Below are 20,992 nucleotides of genomic sequence, written 5' to 3'. Positions count from 1 at the left end.
TTGCCAGGGATGACTTATCTGCATTCTGGCCTCATCTTCTGTTAGACTTGCTTCTTGTGCACTCCATTCTTGCCTCCTTGAAGCATCCTGCAGACATCAGGCAGGATCTCTTAGATTTTCATGCTGGCCCTTCCCCTACCTGGGATATTCTTCCTTCTGCCTGAGGGTTCTTTCTTTTGATATCTCATAGCTTATTCCTTCCTGCAATTTTGTTCAAATGCTATTGTCTGAGTAAAATTACCCTGAATGCCTCTGTAAAAATGGCAATCATCATGTACTCCTAGAGCAGGTACTCCTAATATTATTTTCCTTTTCTATTTCTACTCATCTGTAATGGTTAATTTGAATTGTCAACTTGATTGGATTAACAGATGCCAAGGATTAAGGAGTTTATGGGTGTGTCAGTGAGGATGTGTCTAGAAATGATTGGCATTTGAGATAGCCAATTAAAATGGAGACCCTCCCTAAGCCTGGGCAGCACCATCCAATAGAATAATGGCTTGGATAGAATCAATATTGGAAGAACAAGGAAACAGCAGCAGATGCAAGCTTGATTCTTCTTCAATGGGTTCTTGATGGCTGCTGAGATCATCTGAGGATATCTGACTCTCGTTTCTTCACTCTCCCAAAGTGGACTCTGACAGCGATTCTCCAGAAGCCTTTGGTCTCAAACTAGGGTAGCACCATTGATCCCTTTTGTTCTGGAGCTTCAGCCTCTTGGACTGTGCAGCTACTGGTTCTCCCAGCTCTTCAGCCTGCAGATGACCATTGCAGGCTATTCAGCTTCTGTTCATGTAAGCCAACATAATAAATCCCCTTTTTATAATTGTACTTCCTATGCATTCTGTTCATCTAGAGAATGCTAATACACCTCCAAAGTACTCATTACTTAATAACACACTATGGAACTTATTTACTTATCAATTTGCTATTGATCTGCTCCTTCCCTGCTGCTATAATGTAAGGGATAATGGTAAAGAGAGTTATTTTATTTACAGCTGTATTACAACTTCTAAGGGACAGGCTCATAGTAGATTTTCAATAAATACTTCAAGAATGACCAATAAAAGAATGACAGAGTCTACTTGTGGAACCTGAGACACTGGAAACGGTAATGGAGTTTTTGTTGTTGCCTATACCATCATACACTTAGGTAACTGTTCTGCTTTCACACAATGCCAGAAATTCAAGTACAATTATTAATTAAAGAGGAAATAGTGATCTTAAAACAATCAGTGCAGATTTTTCAACTAAAATGTCTTAATGTATTTTTAAAAATTATTATCTTTCAGCTTAATAGAGAATACATTTGCCTTGGTATTCTGTATAATTGATTTCCAGAAAATTAATATTGCTATGAGTTTGGTATTCACATGTAAATAAGCTCTTCACAATCTGATCATCACTAACCTCTCCAAAAACTCTCACTGAACTGTCCTATCAAACTGTATCAAAGGTATGCTTCAGATGCTCTGTGCTACACATCTTTATTGCTCCTTATTCTATCTTAACTCAAGAATTCTACATGGGCTGTTCCTTCTGCCCCTGTGTAGCTCTTGCTCTTTTACCTGCCCCCTTGCCTGGCTTATCAGTACACATTTTCTGGGTTTTGTTTTAGTTTCCTGGCACTGTTTCAGGGAAGTCTTCCTTGACTCTCAATATTTGGATAAGATGGCCTTTCTTACATGTTTTCATGATCTCTACATTTTCCCTATAATACCACTTTTCAACTGAAGCAGTTTATTTTCTGGATTCCATTCACTAGACCAAAATCTCCACAAAGCAGAGAACCTGCTGCTCTAGTTTGCCAATACACACCCAGTGCCTAGCAAATATGTAATACACATAGATGATTAATACATAATTTCTATGAAATCAATAGTGCCTCCCCAAAATTCAAGTTTTGAAGACTTAACCCCCAGTGTGATGATATGTGGAGACAGGGCCTTTAGGAAACAATTAAAGTTTAATTATCTCCTTTAAGAGATAATTAATTTAGTTGAGTTCAAAAGGATAGAGCCCTCAGGAAGGGATTAGTACCCATATAGGAAGAGATAACAAACCTCTCTCCCTCTTTTCTTCTCCACAATATTAAGACAGAAACACTGACAGTCTGCAAGTCTGTAAGAGAGCTCTCACCAGAATTCTACCATGCTAGCACTCTGATCTTGGACTTCAAACACAGGAACTGTGAGAAAATAAATTTCTGTTGTTTAAGCCACTCATTACATAAAATTATGACAAACCCAAATGAAAAATACACATTTGATTGATTAAATGAACAACTGAGTGATTATTGATAATATTTAACTTACAATTCAAAGTCACTTTGATGTCTTGGTTGACTTGGTATCTTGGAGTCTATAAATGATATATTTTGTCACTTTTTTGAGGATGTTTTCTTAATCAATATGGCTTTAACTTTCAAGTTATATAAACAAGATTTTGGATTTTATATTAGTAAGGTATTTCCCAAGCTTGATTTAGGAAGAACTAGTATCTGACTCTAGAAATATTGCTACTACCAAATCCAACATTTTTGACTATTTATAAACCTTTGCTATAATTATATTGATCATATTAAAATATATCTTTAAGCCAAAAAGACCCTGAGATGAAGAAATAAGAGGTACTTTGCACAGATAAATTAAAAACATGAATAAGATAGAGCATTTGCATTGCTTAAACCCAAAAAGGTCAATGTATTTGTGGGCTGGAGAACAGAGGAGGATCATGTTTTGGGGGTTTAGGAAGATGGAAACATTCTCAAGGGAAAATGCATACCATGTTTCCATATATCTAGAAATAACTTTTTTAAGGAATAAGGCATCTTTACTTTGGAAATTCTGTGATGTTAAGTAAAAAGAATTTGTCTAATAAGTAGGCCTAAGTTTTGATCAAATATTACTAAGTGGTGGTTTACTAACTCTGTTTAACTCTGTGAAGCTTTTTCCTGCTAAGGTACATTTTTACACTAGACTGTAATTTCTTCTCAGGCCACAAACACTCCTCCTATAGAAGTTCTGTACCTCTAGGGTTGGCGGATTTTGCTCCATGCTACTACTATCTTTTCTAGAATCTAGGCAGAAGGAGGTGTCATTATCTAGATCTTACTGAGGTTTTTGCTTGCTTCTTTGGTTTTGAGCTTGTAATACCATTATGCATTTAGTTTTTAAATTTATTTTAACTGACATAAAAACAAAACAATCGCATATACATAGAATAACATGATCTTTTTTTTCTGGTACTGGAAATTGAACCCAGGGGCACTCAACCACTGAGCCACATCCCCAGCCCTTTTTTGTATTTCATTCAGAAACAGGGTCTCACTGAGTTACTTAGGCCCTTGCTTAGCTTAGCTGATGAAATTGGCTTTGAACTTGCAATCCTCCTGCCTCAGCCTCTGGGATTACAGGAGTATGCCATTGCATCCAGCTGATGTGATGTTTTGATACATGTGTACATTATGAAATATTAAAATCAGGTTAGACATACCTATCTCTTAAAACACTGATCAATTTTTTTATGGTAAAAATTTCAAAAACCTCTTCACTTTTTGAAATGGATAGTAGATTATTGTTATTTGTAGTCACTCTACTGTGCAATTAGCACACCAGAACTTACTTCTGCTGGGTGGGAGAAGCTCTGGGGTGATTCTTATGGTAGCCTCTCTTCATATTGTTCACGACATCCATATACTCTTTATTGACCAAGGAAAGGCAGATGGTCAAACTGAACATCCAAGGTTGTAATATACTATGCTTTGCCTACTAGGAGGGAAATTGATGGAGGCAACAATTCAACATACTGCACTACCTCATTGAGTTGTTGAGTAAATTAAATCTTTTCATTTAATCTATTTTCATGAATGGCAATTATTTAAGCATAAATGGTAGCATTAAAAATAACAGGGAGGAACAAGGACATTATTGTGAACTTTAGCAATGGGTTGAAAAATGCCAAGAGGCAAAGAAAAACAACTAAAAATATATGACAAATAAAACTTGATGGAATTAAAAGAATAAACATTGGAATAAGTAACATAGCTTGTAGCCATATGATAAAGACTTAAATAAGAGAAAAAATTTTGTCCTAAATGTTATCTAGTATTGTCTAGGTTGACATAGAGTTTGATTAAAGTAATACTTATTGTAAATTATTTCTGTACAAGAAATAGTGTGCAATATGTTCTAATAGCCTTCAGAAGATTTTTTTCTGTTGTGAAAACTTTAAATATATGCCTTATGTTTAATATTTTTTTTCTTTCTGAAAAAGTAGGGGAAAAGCACTGTGTAATGGTGTGCCTAGAGAGCACCACAATTCACTCTTGGGTTTCCCTGGCTCCAGCTTCTAGGTAAGTAGTGGCTTTACTGCACATGCATCCTCTAGTGCCAGGATGCTCTGAATTCTTGCAATATTGTTCTCTCCACTAATATCCATTTGCCCTCTTTTCTGTGGCTTCTTATTTGAGAACATAGAAAAGATGAAGCATGTGATATGAATAGTGGAGGGAAATGCTTCCCTCAGATCTGTGGGGTTTTTTCCTACCTAATACTATGTAAAGCTTGAATGATCAATCTAGTCTCTTTTTTTAGACCTCTATTCCTTCTTCAATTCATTACAGTCTTTTTCTTCCCCTGTTATTCAATTTAAATTATTAAGATGACTGCTGCTAAAGACTTCCTAATATCCAATGCCATGGAAAACTTTCAATTCTTATTTTACTTTGGCTCCTTTGATATTTGACATGTTGAGACTCTCCTTTGAACATTTCCTTCCTTTCACTGTAGTAACATCTACCATCTCTACATCTTGCACCTCAAAGACCACTCCATCTTCTTCTTCTATGATGTTAGGTTTTTCAAAGATTCACCCTTAAATTTTTGTAAATTTTATGTGCTCTCATCTACCTCCTAGATCTAATCATTACCATTCAGCTGAAATGCCTAGTCTGAATCTATTTCTGAGCTCCAGACTCATTCCTCTATCTACTGGTTATCTCCACATGGTCAACATAACCGTCAACCTCATGAGTCTGATTGGATCTCAATATTGTCAACATTTCTCTCTCCTCCTTTCTTCCCCTGTATTTTATATCTCAGTAAATGATGATGTTTAGAAGGATCTTAGTCCTACACATTAAATGGAAATAGTTATGAGATAAGCTTATGTTCATTCCTCCTATTTTATAGCTAATGAAAGCAGAGTCAAATAGATATAGATTTTGCTAAGTAAACATTAATTTTCTACTTGGACAATGTGCTGAAAACTTTTGTAAGAAATAATTGTGTTCACTGCTCAAAGTGGCTTTACAACTGAAAAAATGTCAGTCATATCAACATGGAAACATTCATTCCTTTAATTTATGTTTTAGCGCCTAATGCATTGCCAATTACAATAGCCACTAAAGTGGAATTTCATTACCGTTTAGCATCACTAAAATATATTTATAGTACTTTGTATTGTATAAAATACCTTCAGCCATACAGGTTTTTCTTGGACCCTAAACTATTAAATAGAATTATAACTAGAAAATACAAAAGGACACATAAAATGAAGGGAAACAATTGGCAGTTTCCATGACATTAATGTGGCAAAACAGACTTTCTGAAATTCAATCAGAATGGTGACAACATATGACACCGAAATTCATTGCTATGTGAATGTTGATTATTGAGATTATTGATCAATTAAATAATTTAAGAAAAATAAAGGGAATAAAGAGATAAGACAGACTAAAAATGGGCAAGGACCAAAAAAAGGAGGTTCACTAAAACCTCAGAGAGCCAGAAAATTCCATATAAACCTTCATTGAATGGAAATTTTCTTAAGTACACTAAAAAGTGAAGGGTGGCTTTTGCTTTGCCTTTTATATTAAAAATTTATTTTTAAACATGCTCTTGTGCCTATAAACATGCCACCATAGGCTGAATTCTACTTCTGCATAGAATAGAGAATGCTAATAGATTAATTTATGCCTTGTGAAATAAATGTACTTTGGATTCTCAAGCAAAACTGATTTAGTAAAATCACTTAAAACTAGAAAATGCACCAACTGTGAGGTTTAAATGAAGAAGCTTCTTGGCTTTAGACATTCTCAGGCAGTAGAAAAAAAAAATGTTTGCTTTGTACTACTTACCAGAATTATTCCTTCAGTATAGCATAAGGTGAAAGAAGAACCCATTTAGATGTAATTGTCCACTTGAAAAATATATTAGAAAGAACTCTATTAACTTTTGTCCCCAGAAATATATAGTTACTCACTTGTATCTGGAGAGAGTCATTGTTTTGTCCCCATCCCCTCCCATTGTTCTTCATCTCTGGGAAACCTGCTGCCCTGCAAAAGGCAATTAGGACTGTCACTTCTATCCCCAGGGGGTGGATAGAAGGACCACTAGGGGCAGGAGTGCAAAAGGGTGGAATTCCTTGAACAGGTAGTTGACTTCATTACCTTTTTACCTCAGTCTCCCAGGATTTAATTGTTCAGCTTAAGAGAGTATTTTCACTTTTTTATCTTTGAATTTTAACCTGCAGATCATGTCTCAATTTAAGGCAGTTGTTCACAAAAGAAAACTGAAACCTGTATGCCTTGAATAAACTGACATCGTGTATATTTCTAAATGATGAGAAAGTCATTGATTTACCCTGGCATTTTCCCATGTCCTATAGTTTCATTGTCTCCATGAAATATTTCACATGAAATACAAGTTATAATAGAGAATAACAGTGTATGTTTTTAATTCTGATGCTTTTCATCAGGAACAATTGTTGATAGCACTTTATATTACCTTAGTCATATGATCTTTCTGTTGTGCTATTAAGTTTCTCCCACCTTTCACTATAGAAGTAATCTATGCCTAATAAAACTGTCTTGGAAACTCAAAAACCAAAGTGAAAAAAAGTCTCTCACCAAAATTAGTTGATGTTTTGGTGAATTCATTTTAGTTTCTTTCTTTCTTGCTTTCTCCATATAAGTACACACATACATATAAACACACACAACTCATACACATGCTCATGAACACACACATCATATATTTATATCTAGATAGGTTAGTCACTGACATAAAAAAACAGAGTATTTTTACTCTAAACATATGACATTATATCTTCTGCTTTCTACTTGATATAATAATACATTACCCATATTTTATATAAAAGAATAATGTGGCTAATATTTCTCTGAATTGGTATATCTAGATTTTTTGACAACCTACAAAAGATTGCAAATGTAAATTCTTTTCAATTATTTATGTTGAATAAATGCTTTTATTCTTAATGAGTTGTCAGAGACTATTTTTCCAAATAAACATTCAGTATCAGTTTGTGAATATTACATAGTTAGCAATCATATCTGATATTAGATTTTACTAGCATTATTAATATATAAAAAATCCTTTTTACTTTGCTATTAGTAGCATTGGGTATTTTGTAATGTAAATGGTTGAAACACTATACTAATATTAATATTTTAAATGTATAATTCTGGTATTCTCAAAGAGAATGCTATATGTTCTATAATTATAATGTTATTGCATTTATTTCTATATGAATTATGAAATTGTTCCCATTATCCATTTACATATTAGAATCTTAGCATTTCTCTTGGCAGTGTGTGTGCTTTTTCTGCTTCTTCTTCTATAGATGAAGATATTAACTTTTTGGGTTCGCCGTAGTGGCACATTCTTGTAATGCCAAAGACTCCAGAGGCTAAGAATAGAGGATCAATTTTGCAAGACCCTCAACAATTTAGTGAGGTCCTGCCTCAAAATAAAAAAGAAATAAAAAAAGGTCTATGGATGTAGCCAGTGATAAAGTGTCCCTAGTATCACCCCCCAGTATTACCTTCCCCAAAAAGTTATTAACAATTTCTTAACAAATTCAACTTATAAAAATTCTTATATGATAATGATAACTTTTGATATTGAATTTACTACAAATGTATTCTTTTTTTTAAAGAAAGAGTGAGAGAGACAGAGAGAGAGAGAGAGAGAGAGAGAGAGAGAGAGGTTGAGAGAGAGAGAGAATTTTAATATTTATTTTTTAGTTTTTGGCGGACACAACATCTTTGTATGTGGTGCTGAGGATTGAACCTGGGCCACACGCATGCCAGGCAAGCGCGCTACCGCTTGAGCCACATCCCTAGCCCCTGCAAATGTATTCTTTATGTATTCATTATTTAGTTTTGTTCATTAAAAAAATTTCATGATGAGTTGTAGGAGATTTATGGCAATTAAATATGTTAAAACTCTTTTCTGTTTTCTCTAAACTTAGAAGTTTTTCTCATTTACAAATTTCGTCACTATCAAATGTATTTATCTATGTGTGTATATCCATTATTTATGTTTATGGTTTGATTTTCATGTAGTTAACTTTAATTCATCTGAGATTTATTTCAGCCACGAGTGCAAGATATTTGGAATATTTTTTCATTTTTTAGTTTGATAAACTGTCTCAACATTTTTTGATGATTTACTTTAAATTTTATATAGTGCTAAATGCTTCTTTTGTAAATTGTATTAAAGATTAGACTCTCCTGAAAAATTGTGTGGGTTAAAATTTCTCTATCATTTTCTATTTGGAGTGTAGTTTTTTTTTTTAAATCTATCTCAGTTTCCTCATATGTAGAAGGGGAGCAGGGAGGATAATAATAATAATAATAATAATAACTCCTAAGGCAAATATTTTTCTGAAAGATTGAATTTAGTCATGTTTGACAATTATCCATGACCAGGCTGTTCTTGATGTTATCGCTATTGCTTTGATTAAATGTTTTACTAGGATTTTTTGGATTAATAAAATATTATAAAGATCTTTATAGCTGTCCAAATTTCTTACAAGGTACTAGATATATAACAGATGTTCAATAAGTATTTATTTAAATAGTGTCAACTAAATATTAACAAATGTCAAGGGTTTATTGCACGGAGATCACAGTCAATCATGAAGGTGAAGAAAACCAGTTCTGAGAGACCGAATATTCAATCACAGGCTCACAGGTAATGAATTGTTCTGATCTCATTGCCTCTCTATTTCAGTGGTACAGCCGCTCCTTTTCCTAAGAAATATCCCAACAGCGAAGAGGCCCTTGTAGGTCCCTTCTTCTCTCTCTGTCTCCCTCCTGCTTCCCTCCCTAATTCTCATTTATCTGTACTACTTTATAAGCCTATATGACTGGATTAATCTGCTTTAATCAGGAGTGTATATTTTGCCTGAGCTGGGCCAAACTTATGTGCTTTGTTCGGGGACTTAGAATTTGAAAGATTATTATCCCTGGCTCTGAAGACAGGGAAAAGCAGAAAGAATTAGTACTAAAAGACAGTATGTATCAGTGAAACAGAAATGGCAAAGGGGCTGGCATTGTTAATGTTAACATGTTAATGGCCAAGCACTTCTCTCCAAGTTGCCAAATTAAATGAAAGAAATTATTTCCTTGTGACAGAGAAGAAAAAGAAGTCTGAACTTTGCATAAATTCAATGTGAAGAGTGAGTTACCTAGTTTTGATAGTCAATTATTTCATGACAAAATCATTTGTATGATTTGTGTGAAATAAATAAAATTGAATATAACTGTCTTTTGATGAAACCAAAATTTCCTAAATTGTCACTTCATAAAGATTTTATCCCCTACATAAATTGTACAATTATTAGTTAACACAAAGATAATGGTTAAAAAGGAAGATAAGAACCCCCAGTATCAAATTTAGGGAGATGATATCTGATAGTCATTGTGATGCTATCTATATGGAAAATTTTTTCAAATGTATTTTGAAAAACAACTTCAGGAAAGCTTGTTTATTATTATAACAAAAACTATACATTTGCTTTATCTTAAATTTACTTTGTTGTTAACAGTTTGGAAATACATTAAACACACTACACATTCATTAGAGCTTGAACTACATTAAACGCACTATAGCTCATTCATTAAATACTTAACATTTTATGCAAAATATTATACATATGGTATATAAGTACCATGAGAATTAAGAATCTATAAGTGCTGAAGTGTTGTTTCCATTCTAAAGTATGCTACTCTCTTGTGTGTGTGTGTGTATATGTGTGTGTGTGTGTATCTTTCCTGTACATGGTTATAAATCTTTGTATCCCCATCAAACAACACACTACTTGGCTCAATTAGAGATTCAACAATTAATATATTGAATAAAACACATTCTTTGTAATTTTAAAATTTGTTTTTAAAAACAATTTTAAAGATTTTTTCTTGTATTTTCAAATTATAACAAATTCATGCTGTCAGTACTCTTGTTAGTTGGTAATATTTAATTCATACTTCTGAATATTAATGTGCTCTCTTATAATACACTTTATAAAACAGTATAGATCTGCATTTTTATCTATTTTTCTAAATTTTGTCTTTCTCTGATGCTCATAAAAAAATTCTTCAAATTTATGAACCCACAAATTCATAAGTTTTTACAAAACAGATGCATTTGTTAGTTTATTTCTTAAATTAACTGCTGTTTAGGTATATTTGATAATATTAATTTGAATTTCCTTTTCATTGATTAAGATTCAGATCTTTTCTACTTAATTATTTAAGTCATTTTCTCCTAGTTCTGCTTTATTTCATCTTTTTAAAGTTTCCTTTGTGGGAACAAATGGCTGACTTTTAAAGGAAATTGATGAAATTTACAGAAGGAAAGCCACCCATGGGGTTCAAGGCCTCTCATGACAAGGAAGACCAGGCACAGGAAAAGATGAAGGGTGGTGCAGGGCCAGAACCCACATGGTGGTGTGTGGTTCTTCCTCCTGTACAGCATATTCATGATCACTACCATGTTACGGTTTTCAGGGTAGGAAGTTATGACATCCTTTATTTAAACAATTTTCCAGATATTTTAATAATTTGAAGAGCTGATTTTAAATTTTAAAATATTTTGATGTATGATGTGTGGAGTTCTTTTATAAAATTGTCACAAGTTCTGCAAGTATGAAGGGTGCATCTGAAGCAAAGAGATCAAACTTGTGGGCATGCATACAGATGCAATTATGTGTAATCTGAATCTGTTATGAGATCTTTAACAAAGATTGTATAAAATTAAATTAATCTCATATCCAGGACTTCTCTCACAGGAGTGTTATTATAGACTCTCTTCCCAGCTTATGTCATGTGTTAAAATGCAGTTAACACTTCTTTGGAACCAAATTTTTTTTTTAGAAATCCATTATATTTGCACATTTAGCATTACTTCTTCTGTTTGAAGATCTATTACAGATTTTTAAAAATTATCTCAAAATTCATTTTCCTCTAATTAAAAGAAAAATAAAATGTCCTTCTCAAGAAAGATGAAGAATTATCCTTTTAAAATACATTTTTCTCCCCAACCTTATTAGGTCAGAGCTATTGCTCTGTATTCCATATCTATCACAAATGATATCTTCATTTATGGCAGCCTGGGGATTTTGGGAAAAAATATAATTGATTAAACTGTCAGATAGAAATAGCCAACACTAATACAAAATCCTACCATTATTCATATATTAATTAAGAATAGCTCCTCAAAACAGATTTAATATATGTGTAATGATTTAAATTTATGAAACATACAATAAGATCCTTCTTCATGAACAAACTTAAAAAGCTTTGTCTAATATGTTCATGAAACCACTTCTTCATATACCTTACCCTGTAATTTTGCAAACAAAGTAAATATAATAGTAACAACAAAGGTTCATTTCAGCATGTGCTTTAAGTTAAACATGCTTTTAAACTCCAGGAAAGCTATCTTTTATAAATTAACCTAAATCATAAACTCTTGAAGGGGAAGATATATGTTGATATGGCAAAATTCATTTGTAGAATCCAGATGTAGATAGGACAAGGTACTTGAGTGCTTGCTTTTTCTTCATACTTACCACACTTCTTTACCCCATCCAAGCCATAAGACATACACTTCTAGTCCATCTTACCATCCACACAAGATAATAATTTGCATTGTATCTATCTCCCTTAACAAATAGAGGAGCTTGAATAATTTTTAATAGATTAGAAATAAAGGAACGTGTTTCTGTTAGGCATTCCAGGACATATATAATTGTTCATATAAACTCATTAATTTGGGGTCAAATGTTAGTAGCACTTACATTAACTGAAACAACAGGAGATACTTTCCCTAGATTTCTTTTTGATGACAGAATCAATGATTGACTGCTAAGATAATATATGGCTTTCTTTTTAAAATGAAAGGAAAAAAAATATAAAAGTACCCTTTAGAACATAATTTTATTGACTTAGGAAATAGTTATGATGTTTTTTCTCAGAAAGAGTATCAAATATTTACTTATATTTTTATATTGCAGATATTAAAAACAAAGTATATTTCTAGATAAATTTGGAAATTGATGAAAATTGAGATTCTTAACTCATTTTATAATGAAATTTTATTTGTATTAAAAGTGCAATGTAGAAAAAAAATCAAACAATTGCTAAGAAAGAAAATAGGAATAAATATTTGTTAATTCTTTGATATGAGAAGTTTTCTAGTTTAATAGTAATTGAAGTGCATAGCATCACATTGATTACAAACAAATTTAGATTTTTTTTCATATTGGAAGAAAGAATAGAATCTACATTTAAAATTAATAAAATTTATTTGAGAAGATAGCATTATTTGTGCATTGGAAATATAAATAATTTAAATTTCCAAGTATAAAATAATTCAATAAATTAAGTTGTTTTTATTTAATGTATCTTAAACACAACTTCAATGCTTTAGCAAAAAAACTTTATGGTATTAAAAATGCTAGCAGAGTTGCAAATAATGCTAGTTTAAGTTTCAGAAGCAAAATAAAAGTTCTAAAGAAAAATTACAGCTGTATAGTACTATGAAAACAAAACAAAATTGAAAATTCAAACCTAAAGAAGACTGCTGGAAGCCTATTCCTTACGGATATTCAAGGTGATAATAATTGGTGATTTTCTCTCTCATATTTTCCCACATGATCTCTGAGTATTTATTACTTTCAAAATAAAAACTAATTAAACTGTTTTGAGAAAATTGTAGGATTTCTAATTACTATGATGCAGTGAATGCATTTGTATCTTTACTTCACGAGAATCTATTACAATGGTTATGGAAGTTTAGCATGGGTGTACAAATTGTTTACTACTCTTTCCTTCCAGTAGTGGGGATCTCTGTCTTCTCTTCTGAATCTGTGTTGATGTTGATGATTCTCTTGTAACCAGTAAAATGCACTAGGAATGAAGCTGGGCATTTCCAAAGAGAGGTGATAAAAAACAGTACCAAAGTCTCCTGAAGCAGACTCCCAACCATTGAGTCACCCACCTCTAGCTGCTGCTGAGTCTTCCAGCTGAGGTCTCAGATATTTTAAAGCAGAAAGAAGTCATTCTTGCTGTCTTGTCTAAATTTCTGAGCCAGACACACACGAAAAATCATAGCTTTTTATGTGATAAGTTTGAGGAGTTTTTTTTTTTTAATGCAGTGATAATAAGCAAAATGGCAGAGAAAATCATCAGTATCTGTAAGTCAGGTACTGCTATCACAGAACCTCACACATCCAATGTTGACCTTGGAACTGAGCATGGAAGAGCCAGGAGGATCTTCATGCACGTCCCTGTGTTCTTTATCTCTCTCAACAATTGCTAATTATTACCTTAAACCAAAGGTATCCAATCATTACTATCGTGCAATTCTGTCAAGAAGGTATCTGTTAGGAATAGACATTCTTTGGCTGGATATAGACTTTTGAATAAAAAAACAGGAGTTTGTAATAAATGACATAATTTGTCTTATGTTTTAAACATTCTTGCTACACTGTAAAATTATGGAGGCATGTCATAGACAAAAATTGTACACAGAGATAACCAAAGACAAACTCATAGTAAGAAACTTGGTAATGAACAGAAAGACACACTGTTGCTTCCTTCTACTTTCTTCCACACAGAATTGTCGTCCTTCCACACAGAATTGTCGTCATGCAGGAATTATGCCTGTTGGTTCTCTCTATCCATTTATATTTTGCCATTATATGGCTAACTTCTCATCTACTTTTAAATTTTATTTAATTTTACTGGTACCAGATATTAAATCAAGAGGTGTTTAACTACTGAGTCATATCCCCAGAACTTCTTATTTTTATTTTGAGACCAGGCCTCACTAAGGTGCTTAGGGCCTGGTTAAATTGCTGAGGCCAGCTTTGAAATTGCAGTACTCCTGCCTCAGCTTCCTAAACCTCTGAGATTACAGGTGTGTGCCACCAGATTTAGCTCATCTACTTTTTACAAAAAAATGTCAGGAGTTTACTTTTGTTTTTACTCTACTTTTATGTGGGATTTCAGAGAAATTTAAGAAAGCAACAGACAAAAATGCAATTAATGTTCTCTATTTATAAGTAAATATGTATTTCAGTGAAACATATTTGGCATAAGAGTATGATCACACTCATAAGATCATCACCTGAACAAAATAGAGAATGTTGTCAACAATCCAGAAGCACCCATTGTACCCTCTCCTGGTCATTTTACTACCTTCCACTATCACTGTTCTGATTTCTTTTAGCAGAACATATTACTTTTATTTGTACCATTAAGTAAATGAAGTTATTCAGTAAGTAGTACTCTTTTGGGTTTGGTTCTTTGTTCAGCATTATTCTTTTTTAAATACCTGTGTCATTATGCAGTGCAGTAGTTTCTTGGCTTTTTTTTTTTTTTTTGCTGTATACTAGTTGACTATATGAATGAATATACCAAAATGTAACTATGCATTTACCATTGAAAAACACCGGAGTTTTGTTCCCAGTTTTTATTCACTACAAATAGTGCTTCTACAAATATCCCTATACATGTCTTAAACATGACTATGTTTTTCTTGTAGCTATAGCATTGACTTGGAATTCTTGAGCTATAGGCAGCTACACACCCTCTGTAGCTTTATTACTTATTTGTTTTTGTACTCCAGATTAGATACAAGGGTACCTTACCACAGAGCTACAATCCCAGTCTTTTTTAAAAATTTGAGACATGGTCATCATAAATTGCCAAGATTGGCCTTGAATTTGCAATCCTTCTGCCTTAGCCTCCCAAGTAACTGGAATTATGGGTGTGTGCCACAAAGCCTGGCAATTTGCAGCTTTAAAATTTTATTTTGTAAATTTTATCACCTGCTCTGTTACTTGTCTTTGTACTTTTTAAATGACATTTTTTGATGGATGGAACTTCTAAATTTAAATGAAGTCCTTCATCTATCAAGCTCATTCTGTTAATGTCTTTCATATACACTTTACACCTCCCCCCAGCCCCTACTAAGGTCAAGAGGATATTTTCTTTTGTTTCCTACTGGAAGCTTGATTTAAGTATGCAATTCATGTGAATTTGGTTTTTGATTATGGGTTATTCACAGATAAAGATCCATTTGTTTTTTTCTTGTTTTTCAAATAATTCATTATGTGATTCTCTCTTCTGTTTTTGGTTGTTGTCCATTTTCATACTAGAATATTTAAGTATGTGATAAGATGAGAAATTTGATGTAGATAAAAGAAAATAATTTGAATGTGGAAAGAAATACCTATGTTCCTTCAGTGTTGCTAGTATTCATTTCCTCTCTCTCTCTCTCTCTCTCTCTCTCTCTCTCTCTCTCTCTCTCTTTCTCTTTCATCTGATCATTTCACCAAATTCTGTTGATTATGTTTCCATAGCTATCAGGCCTATCTTTTTCATTTCACTTGCCAATACTCAGTTATTCAGTCTTCTGACTGGTCTTACTTTAATTTCCCTTCTAGTCTTGGTGATTCACTTCTGTTCACTCCAAAGTAGAATAATTTGATTCACAAGATAAGACATAAATAACTTAACAATATTACTTGGTTTTTAGCTACTGAATCTTAATTCCTAAACACTTTAATTTCTCACTTAGGATTCTTATCAAGTTTCCAATGCATATAATAAGAACCATTTGCCAATACAATCATGATTCTGTTGCTGGAATAAAACATGTGCCTATTGCTTTTATTACCTATTATTAAATAACTTCTTTTAAGTCTTAAAGGCCCACCTGAGTTTTAAAGGCCAAGCTACAGTCGACTTGATCTAGTTTTAATCATGCACCCACTGATGAGAAAGTACAGCAATTTGGTTTATAGTAATACAAAGATTGCAAATAATGGTTATGAAGCATTTTGATACAAAGAAAAGATCAATACTCTTAACAAAGCATGAATTCTAAGCTGATGCAAAACCAATTGGTTATTTGCAATGATGTGATCTGATTCATATTTCAAGAAGATGACTAAAACTATGTGCAGAGAATATACCATATAGGGTAAATGTGAAACATTTTGTAGTTGTCAAAGACAGGAGATTATAAAAGCTTGTTCTCAATAGAAGCTATTAAGATGATGAGAAGTAGTTACACTTGGAACATTTTCTGAATGATTAGCTGGCCAGATTTTTAGATGTTTTGGATGTGGAAAGTGAGAAAAAAGAGAAAAATCAAGGAAAACATTTTGAATTGTTCTGTGCAAATAGGTGAAAGGTATTAGAATCTTTTTAAAAGAATGGTAAAAAGCAAAGTTAGATGGATAAATAAAAAAGGAATTTGGAGCTCTCTTTTCCATTTGTTCAGTACAAGATGCATTTTGCATTTATGTGTCAAATAAAAATGTTGAGTGTGGTTACTGATGTAAAATAGAGGCTAATTTGGGGAGTAGGTCGGAGATGACAATACAAATTTGGGAGTCACTAACCTTATTAACTGATGGGCTATGATGAGATAAAAAAGGAATGAATATAAATAAAGCAGAAGAGAAAGAGAGGGGAATCCCTTTTTTGTCTATCTGTATCCATTCCTCATATTTTTTCATTAATGAAATGAGAAATATAGAGCTATTTGGAACATTAAACACAGGATAAAATATATAACCCAGTGTTTGTCCCATAAGAGGTCAATAAATATGAGATATCATCAAACTGACATGTTTTAATTAAATTTTAAATTTAATTTTAAAATTGTAATTTAACTTTAATTTTGAAATAGTAAAGATTTAATTTTGAAATAGTAAAGATTTATAGTGCAAAAGTATAAGCCTTAACATAATTATTATTAAAAGTACATGTGGATGGCTGGGTGTGTTGGAGCATGCCTATATTCCTGACTTAGGAGGCTGAGATAAGAGAAATGCAAGCTGGAGGTAAGCTTCAGCAACTTAGCGGACCCTAAGCAACTTAGGAAGACTCTGTATCAAAATAAAAAATTATAGGTCTGGGGACATGATTCAGTTGTTAAGCATATCTGTGTTGAATCCCCAGTACTAAATATGTAGAGATGGAATTCTTATATAAATCGAAAAAAGCATTTCACAAAGTGCAACTCATGTATGATTAAAAACTCTCATCAAACTTGGAGTAGATGGGAACTGCCACATTTTGATAAAAAGCACCTACAAATACCTTGTAAAGAACATCAAACTTAAAAAATAAAGAACATCAAACTTTATAGTAAGACAAAGGATCCTTCTCAATGCAATGTCATTAAGGCAAGGATGTCCTCTCTATTGACATTACATTCACTTAATATTGTTCTGAAAGTCATAAATAGTTCATAAGATTTTTAAAAATGGAGATATGATATAAGATAGACACATACATTGACAGTATACATATTGAAAAGAAACAAATAAAACTGTTTTTAATTGTAGATAACATGATTATCTACGTAGAGAATCCCCAGGCATTTTTATTGACAAAAATAAAAAAAAGAACATGTGACCATAGTAAGGATGAAGTATGTAAAGCTAATTAGAGAAGCCTATTGCTTCCCTATATACCAGAAATAAACAGGTGGAATTGGTTATTTTAAAAATATTAACAGCAAAGATGATATACTTAGGTACAAATTGAACAAAATATAGACCTACTATATCATTAGAAAACTAAAGAACTCAGATTAAAGGAATCTAGGAAGATCAAAATAAATGGCAACTTACTCTGTGTTTACATATTGGAAGACTCAATTTTGTTAAGATGTCAATACTTCTTTATTTATAGTTTCAATGTAATTTTTTAAAAAATCCCAGAAAGCCACTTTGTAGATATAAGGATAGTGATTCTAAATTTACATAAGAAGTATAAGTCCTAGAACAATGAATAAAATAAAAGAAAAATAAAATTGAATATTTGGTCAACCTATCAGCTTTCAAGAATTACTATGAAGTTACAACAGTCAAGACAGTATAACACTGAAACAGAACAGAGAGCCTCCAAAGACACACACAGTACAGATAAATGATGTTTGACAGACAAGTGGAGCTGGAACTGTTGCATGTCCATATGCAAATACTTGAACCTGGCCTCAGATCTTATGTTTATCACAAAATTTGACTCAAGAGAATGATAGACTTAAAAATATCCTTAATTGTAGGATGCAAAACAATGAATATTCTGGAAGAAGATATAGGAATAAGTAAACCTATTTGACCTTGTGTTTGGCAATGAATTTTATAATATCAAACTAAAAGCATGATCCATGAAAGAAAACAATTGATAAACACTTAAAACTCAACAATAAGAAAATAGCCCAACTGAAATCTGGGCAAATATTTGAACATACACTTCCCCAAAGGAGATAGAGAGATATCAAGTAAGCATCTGAAAATATGCTCAATATTATTTGCCATCACATAATTACCAATGAAAACAATGGGATACCATTATATTTATTAGCATGTATAAAATCCAAAAATCTAACAATCCAATTACTGGCAAAGATATGGAACAATCAGAATTCTCATTCATTACTAGTAGGAACTTGAAATGATTCAGTCACTTTTAAACAGACTGGCAGATTCTTACAAAGCTCAACACAATTTTATCTTTGAATTCAGCAATTGTGCTTCTTGATATTTGCCCAGCTGATTTAAAGTTTTATGTTCATATGAAAACCTGCACATGAATGTTTATAATAGCTTTATTCAAATTTCCAAAATTGGAAGTAACAGTTCCTCAATTGGGGAACATGAATACAAAGGAATATATTTAGCAATATCAAGCCACAGAAATATATGTAGGTCACCTGAATGCATACTGATAATTGAAGAAAGCTATACTAGAGTCTATAAAACACAATATTCCATTTAGGCAATGCTGGGAATTAAACCTATGCATGCTCACAAGTGCTCTACCACCCACCTACACTCCCAGCCAGTCTAATATATATTTTTTTTGGCGGGGGGTGGTACCAGGGCTTGAACTCAGGGGAACTTGACCACTGAGCCATATGCCCAGCCCTATTTTGTATTTTATTTATAGATTCACTGAGTTGCTTTGTCCCCAGATTTTGCTGGGGCTGGCTTTGAACAAGTGATCCTCCTGCCTCAGCCTCCTGAGCTGCTGGGATTACAGGCATGTGCCACTGCACCCAGCCAGTATAACATTCTTTAAAAGGCAAACCTATGTGTTTTATGTGTGTGCATGTGCGTGTGTGTGTGTGTGTGTGTGTGTGTGTGTGTGATATTCAGCTTCTATGAATTTGTGGGGAGGAGAAGATTAAATAGTTTAAATACAGATTTTTTTCAGTGAAAACACTATTTTGTATGATATTATAATGGTGGATATATGGCATATATTTGTAAAATGCCATAGGACTTTTATATCACAAAAAATGATCTTAAAAATAAGCAAATTTATAAAAATTATTTAGGAATTTTGGAGAATACAAAGATAGATTGCCAAGTCTACAAGAAAATCTAACTTTGTTACAAATATATGAAATTACCTCACTAAAGAAGATGGAATAATTCAGAAACTATCTTTTGGTTTTAGTCTAAAATGGATTTTAAGTGTGGGTAACACAGAATGATTTACACTGTACAGAGAATTTTTTATCTTTCCAACTTTTAAAAACATGGTTACATATACCTTTATTTTCTTCATACTGAAGCAGTAATTGGTGTGACAAAATCTCTAACATTTTTTTCTAAAATCAGCAGTATGAAAACAAATGAGACAAATGAGGTTTTCATAATATGGAGCACAGACAGACTTAGACACCTGCATGTTACAGAGATACAAAGAAGAATGTGGTGGTGGTGGTGGTGGGGAACGTAAGAAATTCTTCTGTGAAAGTCCTATATGTTGCATATGTACAAGAAACCTTCCTCCCTGGAAAGTTTATCTCTTAAATGATTTTGCAGAATGGAATGTATGAATATTTACAACTTAATCAGGTAAAATTAATTTTTAAGCTGGATCAATTACTGTGTATCCATGTTCACTATGTATGTGAGCAATGTATCCATGTCCAACTATATTTCATAGCTTTCATTAGTACTTCCCATTTCATTAACAAGATTGATAATTTCTCATATTTCTTGGCATATTTTCTATTTGTTATTCTATTTTATGCAATTATTATGTTTCTCATTTTACTATCAAGATTTAACTTTCTCAACTTTGAGTTGTTTATAATATAGTCTATATGCATGTAATTTGACAATTATGAATAGTAAACCATCTTCCAGTTGGTAGACTATAAGTGCAACAATAATTACTTACAATGTTGTTAATAACAACATAATAAATTTATTGGTATTTTTCTCTGAATGACATTAAAACCTTCTCTTTCTTTGTTAAAAAAAGAAGATGGAATAAAAAGTTGCAGGCATAAGAAACTTTAAAAATGGTTGAATTCTGTAAGACTAAAATGATTCTATATAATCATTGTATTCTAGTTGATAAAACCATTTCTCATGGGTGTACAGGTTGAAAATTCAAAGATTTCTGAACAATGAAGTGAACAGAAAACAATGGGAGCCAGAACTCAAAGTTTGATTAGAAGGTTATACAATAGCAATAAGAAGTGACTAAAGTGATCCATGTGGCAGTATATTAGGGTGGAAGATATCGGTATGATTTCACATTTGGTGTATTAAATAGAGATACAGATATTTACATACAGGAGACATTCATAGATACATTTATATACATTGGTTATTTACACACATATAACTGATTTGT

The sequence above is a fragment of the Urocitellus parryii genome, chromosome 4 (assembly GCF_045843805.1).
Source record: "Urocitellus parryii isolate mUroPar1 chromosome 4, mUroPar1.hap1, whole genome shotgun sequence".
Classification (NCBI taxonomy): Eukaryota; Metazoa; Chordata; class Mammalia; order Rodentia; family Sciuridae; genus Urocitellus; species Urocitellus parryii.
The sequence above is the reverse complement of the archived record's forward strand: the minus strand, read 5'-3'. Positions refer to the sequence as shown.